Genomic DNA, 17,421 nt, shown 5'->3' on the forward strand with positions numbered 1-17,421 from the left:
GAGTATAGAAGTAGCAAGCTCGCATAATGAAGCTGTTAAATAGACTTGGATATAGCGAAATACTTGCACAGGATTTAGTAAAACGTTTGCAAAGACTAAAAGAGAATTAGGACAGTTTCTTTAAAAAAAAAAACAGCGTAGCTTGCACTAGTGGCGCCTAGTGCAAGGCGCCACTAGTGCAAGGCTAAAGAAACAGCTAGCGGAGCTGATCGGCACCTAGCGGGTCCTGGCCTTACGGGTTATGCTTTTCCGGAATTTATTGATTATTGATCGAGTATCGATTAGCTAATGATTGGCTTTCGATTGGCTATCGCAAGGTATTGGCCACGTATTGGGCTAGGCTAAGCACTACTGAGTCATCCCCGGCATTTTCCGGAATTTATTGATTATTGATTGATTATTGATTAGCAATTGATTGGCTATCGCAAGGTGAAGCGAGGTGCAGCTGTGCGCAGTGACGTCATCGCTAGGCGAGTTTTTGCGAACGCTACGCGGGGAAACGAAAAGCTTAAACAGCTCCGCTGTTAAAAGTGCCCAAGACCTCCAGCATAAAGAAGGAGTATATCGCCTATAGTGAAACATCTCTCTACGCCTCTGGTATTATAGCGAATCTGGCATTATAGCGAAAGAGTTGCACCAAATATATGGAGAATTTTACAGTGCGGAACCAGCACTGCATAAAGAAGCGTGCGTTGTAGATAGCAGATAGTATATGAGTGTTTTAAGTTCGGTTATAGTAAAGCATATTAAAAATGCTGCGGCTCTACGGAAGTACTTGTATCATATACCGTGAAGCGCTTGAAAAGACTGAAGTAGATTCTGGTTATCTGGACGCCTAGAAGTTCCCAAGGGTGTGAAAGCTCCTTGACACAGTTTCACTGTTTATGATGTATGAGTTGCTTGTATCTGCGCATATCTGCGAAGGTTCTTTATTCTAACATCGTACAAAAAACCTATATATAGCAAGGAAATATGCAGACGAGGATTCCAACATCGGATATCACAACGGGGCCTTCAACAGAAGTTCCAATAACAACTAAAGAACAAAACCACGTTAAAAAACAATTATCGAATAAATATTCGAAGGATAAGTGATTCAAGAACAAATTGATACAGAATAATAATACGACTATACTGAAAACAACAAAGAGTAAATGCACGTCAAGCAATTCAAAAGGGAGAAACAAACACTAGCCCTCACTGGCAGTGCAAAATAAATGCATAGTCATGTTAGAATTTCGAGCGGTAATTTAGGAGGGCATCCCTTGCGATGTCGAGGTTTTGAGCATATGCGAGACAATTGCAAGTTGTAGATCGATGCGTAGAAGACGGCATCGATATATGCTTACCCAAAGTTTTTGGATAAGTAAGCTCAGCCTTAATCTTTACACCGCCCTTTGTGGCTGGAACTTATCAGTGGAACACGCATTCCCTTTCTCTCAAGCAGACCTGCATCGGCAAACCTGCATCTGTCACGCAGATTTCATACAGTAATTTGGGTTTCGGGTGCTAAAGTGTATGTTCAACACAGTTTATGCCCTAGCATGTCACAGCCAAAATAACCTTGTGTACTTTTGAACGTCACAGTATGCGAAATGAATGCGTGGATGGAGTCCACTTTAGTGGTAGAATTTAGCAAAGTGTACAAATGGAGGAGTTGAGTAACGTTCATTTATGAAACAGCGCAATTTGAACGAAAGACCTAGGGAAAAGTTTACAGGAGAGACGCTTACTGATAACTGACATTTTCATTCAGAAAACCAAATAAAAAAGAACTAGAACTAACAATTACAAAAAAGGCCAACTTGCGCGTTCATACACTCGACGAATGACACCTCCTAGCAAATGTATTTCGCAGTAAAATAAATAAATAGAGGGAACTGATATGCAATTATGAAGCACTTTTCTTATTTGACACGCTTCCACGATTTCAATTTCTCCTTGACTGCCATGCAGAAGTCGCAGATCGACTGTAGCCGACTGCAGCCGTACGACCTACAATGGGGAGGCCGGATTTTTTTTAATTGTTATGCTGTAGCAGCCCTGCATCCAAACAACACCCCATCTGCGCAGTGTTAGTGGTGAAAAACTCCCAAGCCGTTAGTAGTATAGCGCGAAATATTATAGATCTGCAGAAAACAATATCTGACCCGAAAAGAAAATTGAAGTCGGGGTTGTTGCGATAGGGGTTTCAATCAGAGCACCCTCCTTCCCAGAATCATATGAATACAAATGGGCGACATTTAATAAAGAGCACTCTGCGAGAGATCCTTATTGTAGCCGTCGACCATACAACGCAAATAGAAGAGAGTTCAATTACATTTGCTTGTAATGTTCGATAATAATGGCGAGCATAGAAAAACAAAAGAACTTGCTCATGAAAACTCACGAGGAAGCTAAAGATAGCTGCATGTGAAAACATCTTCCTCATACGCTGTCTATCAGGCGAAAAAGAAGAAAAAAAAAGCGGTAGTAATTACAGCAAACAACATATGCTGTTAATAGCTAATACGTTACTTTCCCATGCCATGGTGGTATTCGAAAGCACTTGATAACAATATTATAAGCCTATGATTTCAATTATTACTGTGCAGCTGGTTCACATTTTCTACCTGTTCATATGTTTCACATGCCACTAAAGTAAATCGCGTTGCTAACTTCCCAACGTCTCGCCGTGCCGCAAAGCCGATGTTCTTTCAAGTTTTTTATTAGATCATTCATTGTAGTAAACGTCAGTGGAACACAAACAAGGAAAGAAAGTCAAACGAGTCTATAGTTTCTCTGTTCTTTGTTTGTTACCTCTCTTTTTTTCCTGCTTTCAATTACCATTGCTTTTCCTAAGCAGCCTGATTTTTAAACGATGCGTTTTTCTTATTCCTCTCTTAATAGTATTGTAGAAATTAATGTTACATAGCAACCTTCTCATTTATACTGTCAGTACTGCTGCTATATCCCCCCTTTCCCTTTATTGTTCTACCAGCCCATCTCTTGGCAATATAAGGCCCAAATGTCGGTATGGGCCAATGTAAGGGACCACAACCTGGGTGGGTAAGGGACCACAACCACCACCACCATCATCATCATCATCATCATCACCACCATCATTATCAATCTTTTGTGTGTTCTGTTTGCACTTACCATGAACATCCACCAATTCACCTTGTTTTCTGCCCCGCGGTATTTTTCTGTTTTTCTTTTTGCATAAGTTATACCACGTGGCACCTCGCTCTTCTATTACAACGCGAACCCATCGTCTTCTGGCTCGCGTCAGCAATGATAAAGTATATATGCGTCTCCCAAAGGAAGATATTCACCTGTGCGTCTTCATTCTTTGTGCGTGCACAACATTATCGGAGTGGTGCTCCCACCAACACCCTGCCCCGTTCCACTCAGTAAGTGCGAATTAGATTTAAAAATTGATCAAACAATATTTACTGACAAGCCGGCCGCATTTCGATGGAGGCGAAATGTAAAAACGCCCGTGTGCTTGCATTGTAGTGCACGTTAAAGAACCCCAGGTGGTCAAAATTAATCCGGAGCCCTCCACTACGACGTGCCTCCTTATCAGAACTGATTTTGGCACGTAAAACCCCAGAAAGAAGAAGGCAGCTATGCCTTGTGTTTTTGTCTTTACTGGATTTTTTGTCTTAACGAAATTAAACAAAAGATTAATAAAATTTGAGGTTGGTGCTTCCGAATTTGTACAGTGGGTTACGAGTGACGGCCTAGTTTAGAACTCCAAATTAACTTTTACCACCTCCAGTTCTTTAACTACGTGATGTAACAGTATGAAGTGAGAAAGCCGATTCACGGTAAGTAGTGGCGTGAAACCATAATATCGCATCAACCCAGTTTCACAGGACTGATGAATGAAAGCAGACGGATAACATCAACCAACTAGTACCGGCACAGCTATGTTACAGTTCTCATAGTGTTGTGGAGAGCTCCTAACCTAGATGACAATTCCAGCACGCAATACTGTGCGTTTTGCACTTGCAGATGCACGAGTTAATGCTCTATCGGAAACACGCCGTGGTGGCTTTGTGGCTATGGTGTTGCTCTGCCAAGCACGAGGTCGCGGGATCGCATCCCGGCCGCGGCGCCCGCATTTCGATGGAGGCGAAATGCAGAAACGGCTGTGTTGCTTGCATTGAGGGCACGTTAAAGATCCTCTGGTGTTTAAAATTAATCAGGAGTCCCCCACTACGGCGTGCCTCATAATCAAATCGTGGTTTTGGCACGTAAAATCCCAGCATTCAATTCAATCTAGCGGAAGTAAATCCGAGTGGCGTCCACAAACAAACGCCCTGCAGATCCGGCGTATGGCTCCTTAACGAATGCAACAAAGTACCGCATAACACGTGAGACCGAACCGAAACTTTCAGTTATTTCAGATAAATCGGTGCTACGGAATCATTCTAAAAAGAAAGAAGAGTGTGCCATTCCTCATAACTAAGTGGCTATGGAGGTAAATAACACCGTCACAAATAGAATCAAAGCAGAAAAAAATGAAAATGAAGAAATGGCAGTGAGGGGATGCGCACTCATGCCCCAGCAGAGACGGGTGCCTTATAGGCACCTTGCGCTGAAGCTTTTCAGAGCAGACAGCAGCTCCAGATAACACAGCCTAACGAGTGGTGATAGCAAAACTGGAGGGACGCTGCAAACGATCGGCGTGACACTTTCAATCGCTTATCATGAGGCAAGACTGTCCGAGTTGTGAAAACGTCGAAAGTGCGCATGCGCAGGCCATAACACTCAGCCGAGCGCCGAAAAAAAAAAAAAAAAAAAAGAAGTGACCGCTAACGTTTGGAATGGCGTATCATTTTCATCCCGTCTGTAGCGGCCGCTGTCGGCGCCGCTGGGGTGAAAAATGAAAACGTCGTAGCGCCCTTTGAACAGTGCAGCGTGCCCATACTAGCGCCTTAGACCACTTTTTTTTTTCATTACTGGTCTTCTACATTGTTCAGTGCACCCAATATAGAACAAAATTACAAACCAGAGCTACAAAACGAAAAACGTCAAAGCCGTCAGTCCTATATGGACTGGCGTTGTCTAACTAAAGTGCTGTCAGTGGTTCTCGACAGCCAATCGGGTACGCAATCTTGTATTTTCTTTATTTCAACCCATAGAGACATACTTTCTAGAACATAAATACGCGCAGGCCTAGCGTCCGCGTCGCATTGGGACTCGGGCATCCGAGCCCGCCATAAACAGCCAAGGCCGTGGTCAAGGCCATCAAGTATTATTAAGTCAAAAGAACCCCGTCCTCATTCTTTACCACTAGACACTTGATACCATGCGGATACAGCGGAAACTCCTTCTTGGTGGTTCGCTTTAGGATATCGAAGAGGTACACCCCTTCCCAGCCATGCAAAAAAAAAAAAAAAAAATGCGTGATCTACAGTTTCAAGTTGCGTGTAAATCAAGCTGTGTGAGCCTCATCGTACAAGGCAGCCACATCCTTCCATGAAAGCCTTCACTGAGAGTGTTCGTATGTGTAGCTCTAAAAGAATCAGTAGGGTTCTCTTATGCTACAACTAAGACGACTTGGAAGCGAAAGCCCGAGCGCCGCCAACTCAATGACACGACGAGCACTGTTTACGCTTTGTAAAATTTCTTTTGACATTTTCTTTTTCTTTATTTACATTTTTTACACATTTCGCAGTAATTTTTGCAAGTCATTCTTATTTCACAAAACTGGGACCGTGACTCAGCCATTTTTTTTGCTGAGTCATCAACCCTCTGAAACCACAATTTACGATCAATTTTGCAAGTCATGTTTGTTTTTTTGCAAGTTATTCACCTAACTAGAACCGTGACTCGGCACTTTAATTTTTGCTGAGTCACTCTCACTTGGGCCCTCAAGTCTCAGATATATTTTTGTATGGTTTCAGAACGGCGCAACAAGGAAGACGACAGACGAAAGAACACACGAAAGTCACTTACCCACTCCATAACCCCTTCATTCACTCTTAATTCAGTTGAGTCATAGTCATGGCCATGGCTATGACTTCTACCACCATCCGTAAGCGCTTCCATCACTCCATAATTACCTGCCACCTACCTCTCCCTGTATCTCCCACTTCCCCTTACCCCAGTGAGGAGTAGCAGGCTAGAGACACGCCCTCCAGGCCGACCTCTCCTCCCTTCTCTTCATTAAAATCTACTCCTCCTCCCCCATTACCCATTCCACCGGTACTTGAGTGTTAGTCATTTTTCGTTGAGTCAGTCATTTTTGCTAAGTCCTGCTCATGATTATGACTTCTACCATTATCTTTTAGTGTTTCCTTCACTTAGTGCCCGCTTCCGTACGCATTCCACCAGTGTTTTAGTGTTAATCTTTTTTTCGTTGAGTCAATGTTATTTTTACCTGTTGCTACCAATACCGTTCACTGTCATTAAAGAATTCTATTGGGACACATAGATATTTTACCGGGGTAGTTTCCGGTTTCTTGTTGGCAAGCATATCTGGAGTCAACGGCATGACAAAATCCTTGGCACTTTCCTCAATTCCAAAGATTTCACTCAGTAGCTTGACGACCATAACTGCTTCAATTACGCTTTCTTCGTTGAAACAAAAAAGACCTACGACGAGTGCAAACGCCAAGAGTTGATTGCAGTCTAAACCATTGGATAATGCTTTCGCGGAAGTAGATTCGAGCGGCGTCCGCGAACAAATCTTCGGCACAGTTCCGGCGTATGCCTGCTTAAAGAATACATCAAAGGCCCGAATAACCGCGGAACCGACTCGAGAATTTCAGTTACGGGAGCTACAAATCGGTGTTACAAAATCAGTAAACAAAAAAAAAGAACACGACTTTACCACTCTAAATACTACGACGCATTCAAGGTAAGAATCAGCGCCACAAAAAAGTCAGTGGAGAAAAAAAAAGATATTAAAAAAATTTGGCAGCGGTGGGATTCGAACCCACGCCTCCGAAGAGACTGGTGCCTTAAACCAGCGCCTTAGACCGCTCGGCCACGCTACCGACACTTCAAGCTGCCGCCAGTGTTCTAAGCGTCCTGTTTCTCTACGCGCCTGATGTGTGCTCTAGTTTCTTTCCTGCTTCGAACGACGCCCTACGGCACGCAGCTTTACGGCGCCTTTCCGCTGGGACAAAACGGGGCCATCGTAATGCGCCAAACAGAACATAAGTGTGTTGCTGTAGTGTACACAATCACACATTTAGAATTGAAGTTACTGAATTTGCATAAGCGAAGAGCAGCTACAAGTGTATGGTTGCAATGTAGATACTCGCATGTTTAGAAATGAAATTAGCTCATTGTGTCCAGCGAAGACAATGACATTCTCCTTTTCAAAAGAGACAACGTTTATTTTTGACCCGTATAATAGGCAGCAGCTGCACAGCCAAAGTGCCGCGTCGTCCTCGACCAATGCAGGCTTATCAAAGACTTTCCAATCAAAGACCTTCCAATCCCATTCGATCAAGGCAATAGCGAAAGCGGGTTGTCATTAAACTAGTAAAGAAAATCAATAACAATAGAAAATGAAACAAATATTTATTCGATACGGCTCTGAATTACTTTTTTCAATACGCGGGGAACTGAATGCATGCTCATAAATGTTCTTTGTTTCTTTTGTTATCTTTAGTTCTGTGCTTGCTGAAACGAAAAAGCAGGCGAAAGAAAATGATAGCTGTGCTTTCGTCCTCGAGTAATCCCGGCGATCAAGCGTTCTTTTTACATACATTGGGTATGGATATACTTTGCATAATGCTGCCGTTGAACGGATTCCGAAGTGATAACGTTGATGACATTTTTCTGTTGAGGCTATCGAACGCCTTACTTCAGAGAGGCATTCTTTGTTTAACTGTTTTTTAAGACTCATCATTACCCAGCTCCCTATCGAACATAATCAGATGGCGAAAACGCTAAGCGCGTACGTAGTCAAACATTTTTCATCTGCAGTCGAAGACCTTTAGCTAATCATTGAAAAGGACTCCACGCTCTCTAATGCTGTTAAAGCAAATATAGTTCAAGCTATGTAAGAAGAGATCACAAGAAAAAGGCGTGCAAGAGGTTGGCAGTGCACTAGCACGCCATACTATCATTGTCATTTATGGCTCGGCCTATTTCAATTGTTTGTTTTTTTCATCATTATTACAAACCTGTAAGTGCGATCGGTTACAACGTAGACTACGGTTAGATTAGACTGCGCTTAGAGAACGGTGATAACTGAGACAGCAAAATTTTACGTCCTGGTGTACAGATGATCCATCGCACTTTACTATGCATGTTGAAGGGCCGTGAATAAAACAAACGAATTTCGCAGGTCCAACAGCAGTGTTAGAATCTCTGTGTAGCAAAGCTTCAATGCAGCGGTTTCTAAAGTGTTATACAACTAAATGAGCTGCATAAAATTATGTATAACGCTTGTTCGAAGGAAGACCGGTGATGAGGGCTGTATTCCCAAAGAAGCACATTTAAAGATCACATACCATTCTGGATGTTGTTTGTTGGCTCCTTATGATATACCATTCTGGATGTATGATCAAGAATGTGCACATTACATACCCAATGACCCCAGAAGGGGTAGTCCTCTAAAAAATTATCAAAACGCAGATGAATATCGTACAAAACAGTCTATTAAGAAGTCCGTGTGCTGTAGAGATACCTAGCAGCCTATATTATATATACATGTTGACGTCTAATTTCTTGATATATATATATATATATATATATGTGTGTGTGTGTGTGTGTGTGTGTGTGTGTGTGTGTGTGTGTGTGTGTGTGTGTGTGTGTGTGTGTGTGTGTGTGTGTGTGTGTGTGTGTGTGTGTGTGTGTGTGTGTGTGTGTGTGTGTGTGTGTGTGTGTGTGTGTGTGTGTGTGTGTGTGTGTGTGTGTGTGTGTGTGTGTGTGTGTGTGTGTGTGTGTGTGTGTGTGTGTGTGTGTGTGTGTGTGTGTGTGTGTGTGTGTGTACACTTTCAAAATGTGTTAAAGGTTGCCTGTGGCAGATAGCACAATTCTAGTTCATGAGCTGGTCTACTCGAAGAGGCGGACGTCACTTCCAGAAAGAAATGCAATGCATATTCGACTAATTACAAAAAATCGTTAATTCAGTTTTTAACCGCAAATGCATTTATCCGCAAAGTTCGGGAATTAATATCTCGCAACTGGTGTCATCCTGAGAATTCGTCCCAAGTGGGCCCAGCCATGCGAACTCCACGGCTACAATTTGTAAAATGCAATATGGGCCATAAGGTAATTAGTTGAAAGCTGAATTAGCGAATGTTTATTAATTGCTCGGTTATGCGCATTTCAATTTCTTGTGCAAGTAATGTCCGCCTCTTCGAGTAGACCAGCTGATGAACTAGAATTGTGCTATCTGCCACAGGCAACCTTTCGAAATTTTTGAAAGTGTTCGCTGAATCACCCTGTATATGAAGGACAGTGCTCTATAAGTCAGTTTAATCCGGTATGAAGCACCGAAGAACGCGAAACCTTCAGTGTCGTATGCAAAAAAAAAAAGAAAGAAAAGAAAGCTTGGCTTAAAACAAGATCTATTTTCCCCACCTACGCGGCGGCTTCGTCTAGCGGCACAGCACGAGTTCGTCGCAGCTTGCAGCTGTGTAGACACCTGCACGCGGCGATCGCGACTCGCGTATCGTGCGGATGTTTGTGCGTGACATCCCACATGTGCGCAGTGTATCGGCAGGCGAGCGTGAACGCCGCTAGAAGGACATTTCAAATATTTATCCCGTCGTTATTCCTGCGTGCAAGCTTGAGACATTTGAATGTGTCCGCCGGAAGCTCAGTAAACAATTTACGAAAGCGTTTTAGTGCCGCCACCTTGGGCTGTGGACGTTGCCGGTTTCTGCATTAACAACGAAATGGACGCTCCTACAACCGATTCGTACGCATGAATATAGTTTACATGGATGCGCTCGGTGTTTCGTGACCATGTTATTTGGACGCGTCAATGTGCACAAAAATGAAAAATCGTTTGTGTAAGAGGCAAAGATGGCAGCACCCACAAATGGCAAATAATACCATATGTAGGTCCTTGTACTACTAGAAAGCATAAAAAATCTAGACGCATTCTTTTGTCCCCCATTCCCCCATTCGGATTTCTTACCACATTCCACACAAGGAAACACGTATTACATGCAATCCTTAGCAAGGGTCCGGACCGAAAATTCTTTGTTTTCTTTTCTATATGGGTAACAAGGACATTCATTCATAAGCGCAGGCGTCGATTCACAAGTGCACGCTGCGACCACTGCGAAGCGTTTTTGTTTACTTCATCGAAAATCGCTGTCTTTTCACTATAGTGACGGCATGGAAGAGCAAGGCCAAATGAGGGATGGGTACGAAAGCTTGGACTCTGAGTCATTTCTCTGGATTGTACGGTGGAGCTACTCGTAATTGGCCGTGCGTAGAAATATCTTTCCATTTTTTTGCCGTTACGTCGTAAATATAGTAGCCATTACCGATATAAATCCGTGGCCCCCAAAGATTTCCAATTACTCCCGTTATAATGTCAGCCGAACCAATCCTAAACACCTGCAAGCTTACTAATCCCATTGCTTCGTCTAATCACCTGCCACCATCGAATGGTTGCTGATATCCGTGTCAAACTTGCCGCGCGGCCATGCCTAAAAAGGCAGAGGGATCCGAGCTATCGTGACACCCGCGATAACTGCCACTCATTTATCCATTCATTTAGGCCGCGCCCTGACATTCCCAAGTGTGATAAGATTACGACCCACCGCCCTGGCATCGCAGCGGACAGCGTTCGCAGACAGCTCGCCTTGGTATCCTGAATGTATAGTATTCGCAACGCCAGCAGCGAGTTGGGCGTACACGTCCATATTGTGCCATATTTGACATTTGGCTCTAGTCAGCTGCCTGTCATTCCATGCGTGCTACTTTAAACCTTGGGGTGTTGTTCTGTGTGGGATCTTGTAACGTTTCGGAAAGCAAACCATTGACTTACACTCGGGTGATCAATCAGAACCATGTATTCGCTGACGAAAACGCGGTTCCGACTGGTCACACGAGTATAAGTGATAAGGGGCACTGTATCCTTAAGCTATTCCAATGTGTTTCTATTTTATTTCTGACACTCGCCCATCACGATTGGTCAACAACATTTCGGGCCACCCCCCCTTCGCCTGTGTGTACCGCGACATCAGTGAAACCGCGAATTGCTGATACGACGTGTGCACACTGATTACGCATGATTAGGCCAAACAAAATAAGAATTATTATTTCATTAATAGGCCGAACAAAACTGACATTTTTTTTTAGAACAACCGGAGACTGCCCCGTTCTGAAAGTATAATAAAAGATTGTTACCCGCTGATCGCTCTGGCACTGACTTTTTGAAGCTGCTAGGGATAATGGCTTTCCCTGCGTCTAATAAAACTTTTTGGTTCGCATTATAGCATTGTCAAGCCCTTTAGGAACGTATACGACGTCGCTCTGCCAAGCCTTCATCGCTGATGATCCCCTTTAGCGGTATTTTTTACCTTCCGTTGCACGCCGTCGCGATTTTTGACCAGCCACCGCAAGCGAAGCAAGGGGAAGCGGACCAATCAAAAACGCGGGCACTGCCCTCCTTTCCCGCTTATCTAATTTCACTGCGCTAGCTCGGACCCATCTAGCCCCTCTTCACTTCTGCGTGCCTTTTCGCCTTTTGCCAGTCAATTATATCAGAACATCGTGTCGAGGTAGGACACGCTATTCGCTTTCAAGACAAACAAAAGTGGCCTCATATTAACGAGGAGTGCGCGTCACTGGGCTTGTTCAAACAACGCCCATGCTTGCGTCGGCGGCCACGTAAATTTGACGTCAGGAGATTACAATAAAATCAGAATGGACTAGTTTTACGGCCCAAGGTCGCATTCCCTGGACACTGTCAAATTCACTATTTTTTTCAATTTCGTCATCTTGTCAACTAGGGTTGGCCAACAGGGCGGCTATACGACCTCTCTTATTGGCTCTAAACGGTGATCATAGCAGAATGTGGCAATATGGCAAAATATTTCCAGATAGACTAGCACCGCCGGAGAGTTACACGTTTGCTGCCCCGCCAGTTCTCACGGCTGAAGAAGAAACAAAAGTTTGAAGAACAAGGTCACACCTTTAAAATAAGGGAAGAGATTGTTGCTTATAAACAAATGTGTCACTTATTAGCAAATAAGGGCCATATTCTCTGAAAATGAAAAAAAACACAAAAAAAGCTACCTTTAACGTTTTTAGCAGTTTTAGTTACCACACCGCCTTCATTGGTGATTCTACTTATATGGCAGCGGGGTCCCTATCTTGCGCTCTCACCTATCTCGCAAGATCGGGGACATTCTTCGCACGAGACGCAAGAACTGTTCAAGGACATGTTCACCGCTTTAAAGAAAAGGCCAACGCGAGGGCATTGAAAGATGAACGACGATGCAGTCGCACAACCTGTATAGCGAATGCCGACAATGCCAAGACCTGATTCTTATGAAGCAAAACCAGTTCTCGCTTTTATTGTACTTCCCGTTACAGGTACAACAAAAATAAAAGGAAGTTTACCTCGTTATGTAAATAGCACAGTATAAAAAGCTGCATGGTAGAGCTACGTTCAAAAACACAAATACTACTGCTGCTTTCAGCTTAGAAAACACCTTGATAGAAAGTAAGAAATATTGCGCAGTTGGTTCTGGCACGCAAAATTCCAGATTCGCTTTTCTCTTCATTTTTGCAGGACGTTTTACGTTATCGGTGCTCGCACATATGCGATGACCTGATGAAATTCACTCCCCGCCATCGCAAATGTAGAACGAAAAAGTTAGAATAATGTACGATTTTAAATCTCTATGTATGTATGTTTTAATTTTTTATGTCATGTCCACTCGCCAAAACAAACAAAAAACGAAAACAAGAAATTTTATTTTAAGTAAAAATATTTACTAATTTACAAAATATCTTAAGAGAATTGATGCCAATATCAAGACCCACCTGGCATCGTACGGAGGACGAGCATGCATTCGCATGCCAGGTACAACACATTTATCACCACTGACATCATATTATGCAGCAACGTGTCTTGCGAGCATTGGTATCGAAACCGAAAAATATATGCACAAACAGAAAAATAGGCCTGTTTTCACCCGCCCTCATGCGAAAGATTATTGCACCACGGAGAGAGAAGAAAGAAGAAGAAGAAAAAAAAAGAACATCCGCTACGCGACCTGGCGAAATGCCCTTGAAGTGTTCCGGCTGACGCACGTTTCTCACGAAAAAGAAAAAAAAGAATAAAAAAAATTTTATGGCAGCGGTGGGATTCGAACCCACGCCCCCGGAGAGACTGGTGCCTAAAACCAGCGCCTTAGACCACTCGGCCACGCTACCGACGAAGGGCTGCGTTACTCGGCGCTTAGCAGTTCGCTGCAATGCAGCTGTGCGTTGAACGTCGCTTGCACACGTGGAGGAAACCACTGCGAAACAACATATGCTGCGTTTCTCGTTTCGAGGTCGCTGCTTCGCGAATAGAAACGTCGTATCGTTGGCCGGGAAATTTGTAAGGAATTGCTGTCGGGGCCGTCGTAATCGGGAAGCGTGAATTGATTACGCGTTTCGGCGAATGATCTGGAAGATTAATATAATTATAGTTTATTTATTTGTTTGAGTACTAAAGTGAACTGAATTTAAGAAAAAACAATGAAAACGCTAAATAATAATAACTTCTCAAGCGCTTTTATCACTGTTTTTATATTAGTCAGTCTTTTCACTCGTTCAATAACTAGTGTTTGTTTCTCTCTAGTGCGCAGAATTATCTCGAGACCTAACCATATTGTTTGTTGTTTAAATTGTAAATTGCTCCCGACACCTTGTAGTATTTATTTTCGAATATATGTGTTGTATTTGAGCTATTTTAGGGCATGTAATGGTACTAGCTTTTTAAGTGTGTAATTCTATGTGATAAGTGGTACCAGTTCTGTAACACCCTCTTATGAAGGCATTTAGGGGTATTCCTGAACAAATAAAATTTAAAAAAAAAAAACGCTGACCCCATACGCAGTTTGGTAAGAAAAATCCTGACGCTTCATGAACGGAAAGTAACGAATCTTAATGTGGGTCGATCATCTGCACAATAATAACGGCATGACGAAGCAAAAAAGTTAACTACTAATTACAATAAGTAAAGTGTCTGATATGTGCGGGAAAATGTATTTGGCTCTTTTCAGGCGGAAAAAAATATATTTCTAATGGTATCTTCGTCTACAGCTGTCACCCAGCATAACATGGTATGCAGTGTTTGGTTCTGATTCCCACGGTATACTATGATACTGCACCCAATTGCTGTTCGGTAGTTTTCAGTTTATGGGATGCAAAAGAATACCATCGGTAACAGTTCATAATCCTAGCCAAAGCACTGTATATTGTCTTCACTAAGCGTTTCTGCCCAGGCAGGTAGGCGGAGTGGGGGACGTTGTCCATATTGAATTTAAAGTTACAAAACAAGTTTTTTTTATTAAGCGTCTGGTTAAAAAGTAACTTAAAAAGCAGGTCTTCTTCTTCTTTCTGGGGTTTTACGTGCCAAAACCAGTTCTGATTATGAGGCACGCCGTAGTGGAGGGCTCCGGATTAATTTTGACCACCTGGGGTTCTTTAACGTGCACTACAACGCAAGCACACGGGCGTTTTTGCATTTCGCCTCCATCGAAATGCGGCCGCCGGGGCCGGGATTCGATCCCGCGCCCTCGTGCTCAGCAGCGCAACGCCTTAGCTGACTGAGCCACCCCGGCGGGTAAAGCAGGTCATTTTATTGTAATAGTGAAAGGTCATATGTCAGAACAGCTCATAGTTTGAAAATTAGTTCCAAGTAGACGATTGTGAATTCCCCTGCCTCAATTCATGTATTTCGTCAGACAGAATAAAGCGATTAATCAAACGTTATTAGTAAAATGTTTCTAACAAGTTAAACATTTCATGTGATATCTTTTATAAATATTATTCACTTCTTTTTGTAATCTAACTCACGCAGAAAAATTCTGCTACCTGTCAAAGGTAACTGTAAAAATTACAGTTAAAAACCTGTATAGGGCAGGCATTCAACCTAAGCAGAATCAGCACACTAACAAATTAACAGCCAATTACTGTGCATACACAAAACTAACGCCAGCATTTGCGTAAGTGTAGTACACAGGATTCTAAGGGCGGGCAATGTTAATCATACTACAACCAAATTCGAAACCCAGATGCATACTTCTATACGCATTACAGTACCTAGTAAACTTCGCACAGACCAGCAACCTTTGCGGCGCATTACTTTGTTTTTTCCACTATGCATTTTTATCACAAAACTACTTATTTGAAAACTGCTCTGTATTGTCATATATTTAATATAATGCTTACTATTGTCTAAGGATTGCCTTCCTGGTTTTTACAGTTTTGCATAATTGGTACTACAATCTTCTTTTCAATCTTATCTACTTCTATTCTATTTCTATTCTGATGAATCCGGAAACATTGATGCCATCAGGTAGCATGTGTTGGTTTATTGACCAGTTGGCGTCGCCCAAAAAAGATCACGCACTCGGAGGCCTGCGGCAGAAAGGATGTTGCACATCCGCCGATAAGGTTTGTGAGTGGTGGCGCTGGATAACGCTCCCAGCGTTAGTTCTAGTAAAACATATATACCCCGAAAAGTGGATGGGAACACGGCGCCGCGGTAGCTCAATAGTAAGAGTACCGCACGCGTAATGCGTATTCAGACGTGGGATCGTTCCGCACCTGCGGCCAGTTGTTTTTTCATCCATCTTCGTTTCGATTAATTTATCATTCCTTTAATTCAATTAGTAAGTGCAAGTAATTTCCCCTGTGTTGTCCTTGGTGTCTTTGTTTGTTGGTTTCTTATGATATTCTTATGTGAGGTATTTATGTATCCTTCAACTCAGAGATCAAAAGCGGACAAAATAATGTATCAGACATCTCTCTGAAATATACTAATAATTGGTGAAACAGGCTTTTGCAAAGCCCTTGTGAACCATGTAACAATGTCACGCATGATGTGAATTCATATGTTTCACATTTGTCCTCCTTAAACGCATTTTCACAGTTTAATGAACTGTGACATCTGCCTTTGGTGCAGAATTGGGGACCTATAACCTTTATGTTTCATTTTGTTTTTATGTTCCCTATGTGCGGTAATTTCCGTATTATATTTGAGACCGTCGATTAGTGTTCTGCTTCCTACTGTCAGTGGAATTATGTACATTAGCTTATTCTCTTAAACACAACACATTTCATTCAAATAGATCCAATGGTTGTCTAATGAAAGCGTTTATACGTTTCACGCGTATTAGAATAGGGAAACCCGAGTTCTCGAGGGAAGGCTTCCTCTTAAGCTGTTCTTTACGACTGCCAATGTGCTTAGATGCGATGATGTATCTCCTCTGTAAGCGCTTGCAAGCAGAAACGATCGAATGTGTACACATACGACATTGCGTGCATACAACTCGGCGTAGGTAGCTACAATACTCTCGAGCCATTATTGTTCTGGATATTTTGTCTGTAACCCTGACACGAGTTGTCACAACCTCGAATAAACTGTAATATTGTTCGATTTGCCCTGCATGGCATTTCAAACGGACAGGCGAGTACACGCAGAATTTTGGGTTCCTTGTAGCACCGCGTTTTAAATGACTTTATTATTGAGTGAACGTGAGGAGATGTTGCCGCCTCGTAGAAGCGCCCGCTTCTCCTCTGCATGGAAGCACGAGAAAAAAAAAAAAAAAAAAACACTTGGCAAAGACTAAAGCCACAGCGATAGGTCGCTCAATGGCTCGTTTAATTTTTGGTTTGTTTGGTTGATTGATTGCTTGTTCTGACTGTAGAGGCATTCGTTGTAGTTAATTGCACATCATGGCCAAACTCTGCCCGATGGTGAGCGCAAGAGCCAGAAATCTTAGCGGCGCAGTACTTGGCTTCACTCCAGATACTAATGACCTTGTTCTTCTTTAGCAACTCCCGGCGAGTTGCGGTGACATCAGCACCTGCGTTCTTTCGGTCCTTTCTTTAGAATGCTGTTTATAATTCTACGTCGCTTCTCTCGAGTTCTTTCTTTGTTTCTTAGGCAGTCGCTGCTCTTTCAAACCTATCTTTAGCACTTGACGAGGCACATACGAAATTAAGCTTGTAACATGACAAAAATTGGTAAAGTTCAATCGCCGGCGTTTAAGCTTACATTGGTATCCCGAAGACGGAAGCAAGTCTCAAAGAAAAATTGCTGACTCTTCCGTAATCGGGAGTAGATGTAAGCATGAAATGCCTTCCATATCCATGGCGTATTTTGCAGCCTCTGGTGCCGCCGCCTTCAACCGCTTTTCTTCTTCCAACAGTGCAGCGCGCTCTGCGCCCGTCGCTACTTTTTCTTCTTGTCGCGTCGACGTAGTCGGCTGCAAATGTGCG

The 17,421-nt window shown here is 42.9% G+C and overlaps 2 non-coding genes across 2 annotated transcripts; both read right to left on the reverse strand.

The window, feature by feature from the left end:
- Positions 1-6,910: 6,910 nt before the first annotated feature.
- Positions 6,911-6,992, reverse strand: Trnal-aag (transfer RNA leucine (anticodon AAG)). Its single transcript has one exon. It is a non-coding gene; the product is annotated as a tRNA-Leu (tRNA).
- Positions 6,993-13,277: 6,285 nt separating this feature from the next.
- Positions 13,278-13,359, reverse strand: Trnal-uag (transfer RNA leucine (anticodon UAG)). Its single transcript has one exon. It is a non-coding gene; the product is annotated as a tRNA-Leu (tRNA).
- Between the last annotated feature and the right edge of the window lie 4,062 nt (positions 13,360-17,421).

The sequence above is a fragment of the Dermacentor silvarum genome, chromosome 4 (assembly GCF_013339745.2).
Source record: "Dermacentor silvarum isolate Dsil-2018 chromosome 4, BIME_Dsil_1.4, whole genome shotgun sequence".
NCBI lineage: Eukaryota > Metazoa > Arthropoda > Arachnida > Ixodida > Ixodidae > Dermacentor > Dermacentor silvarum.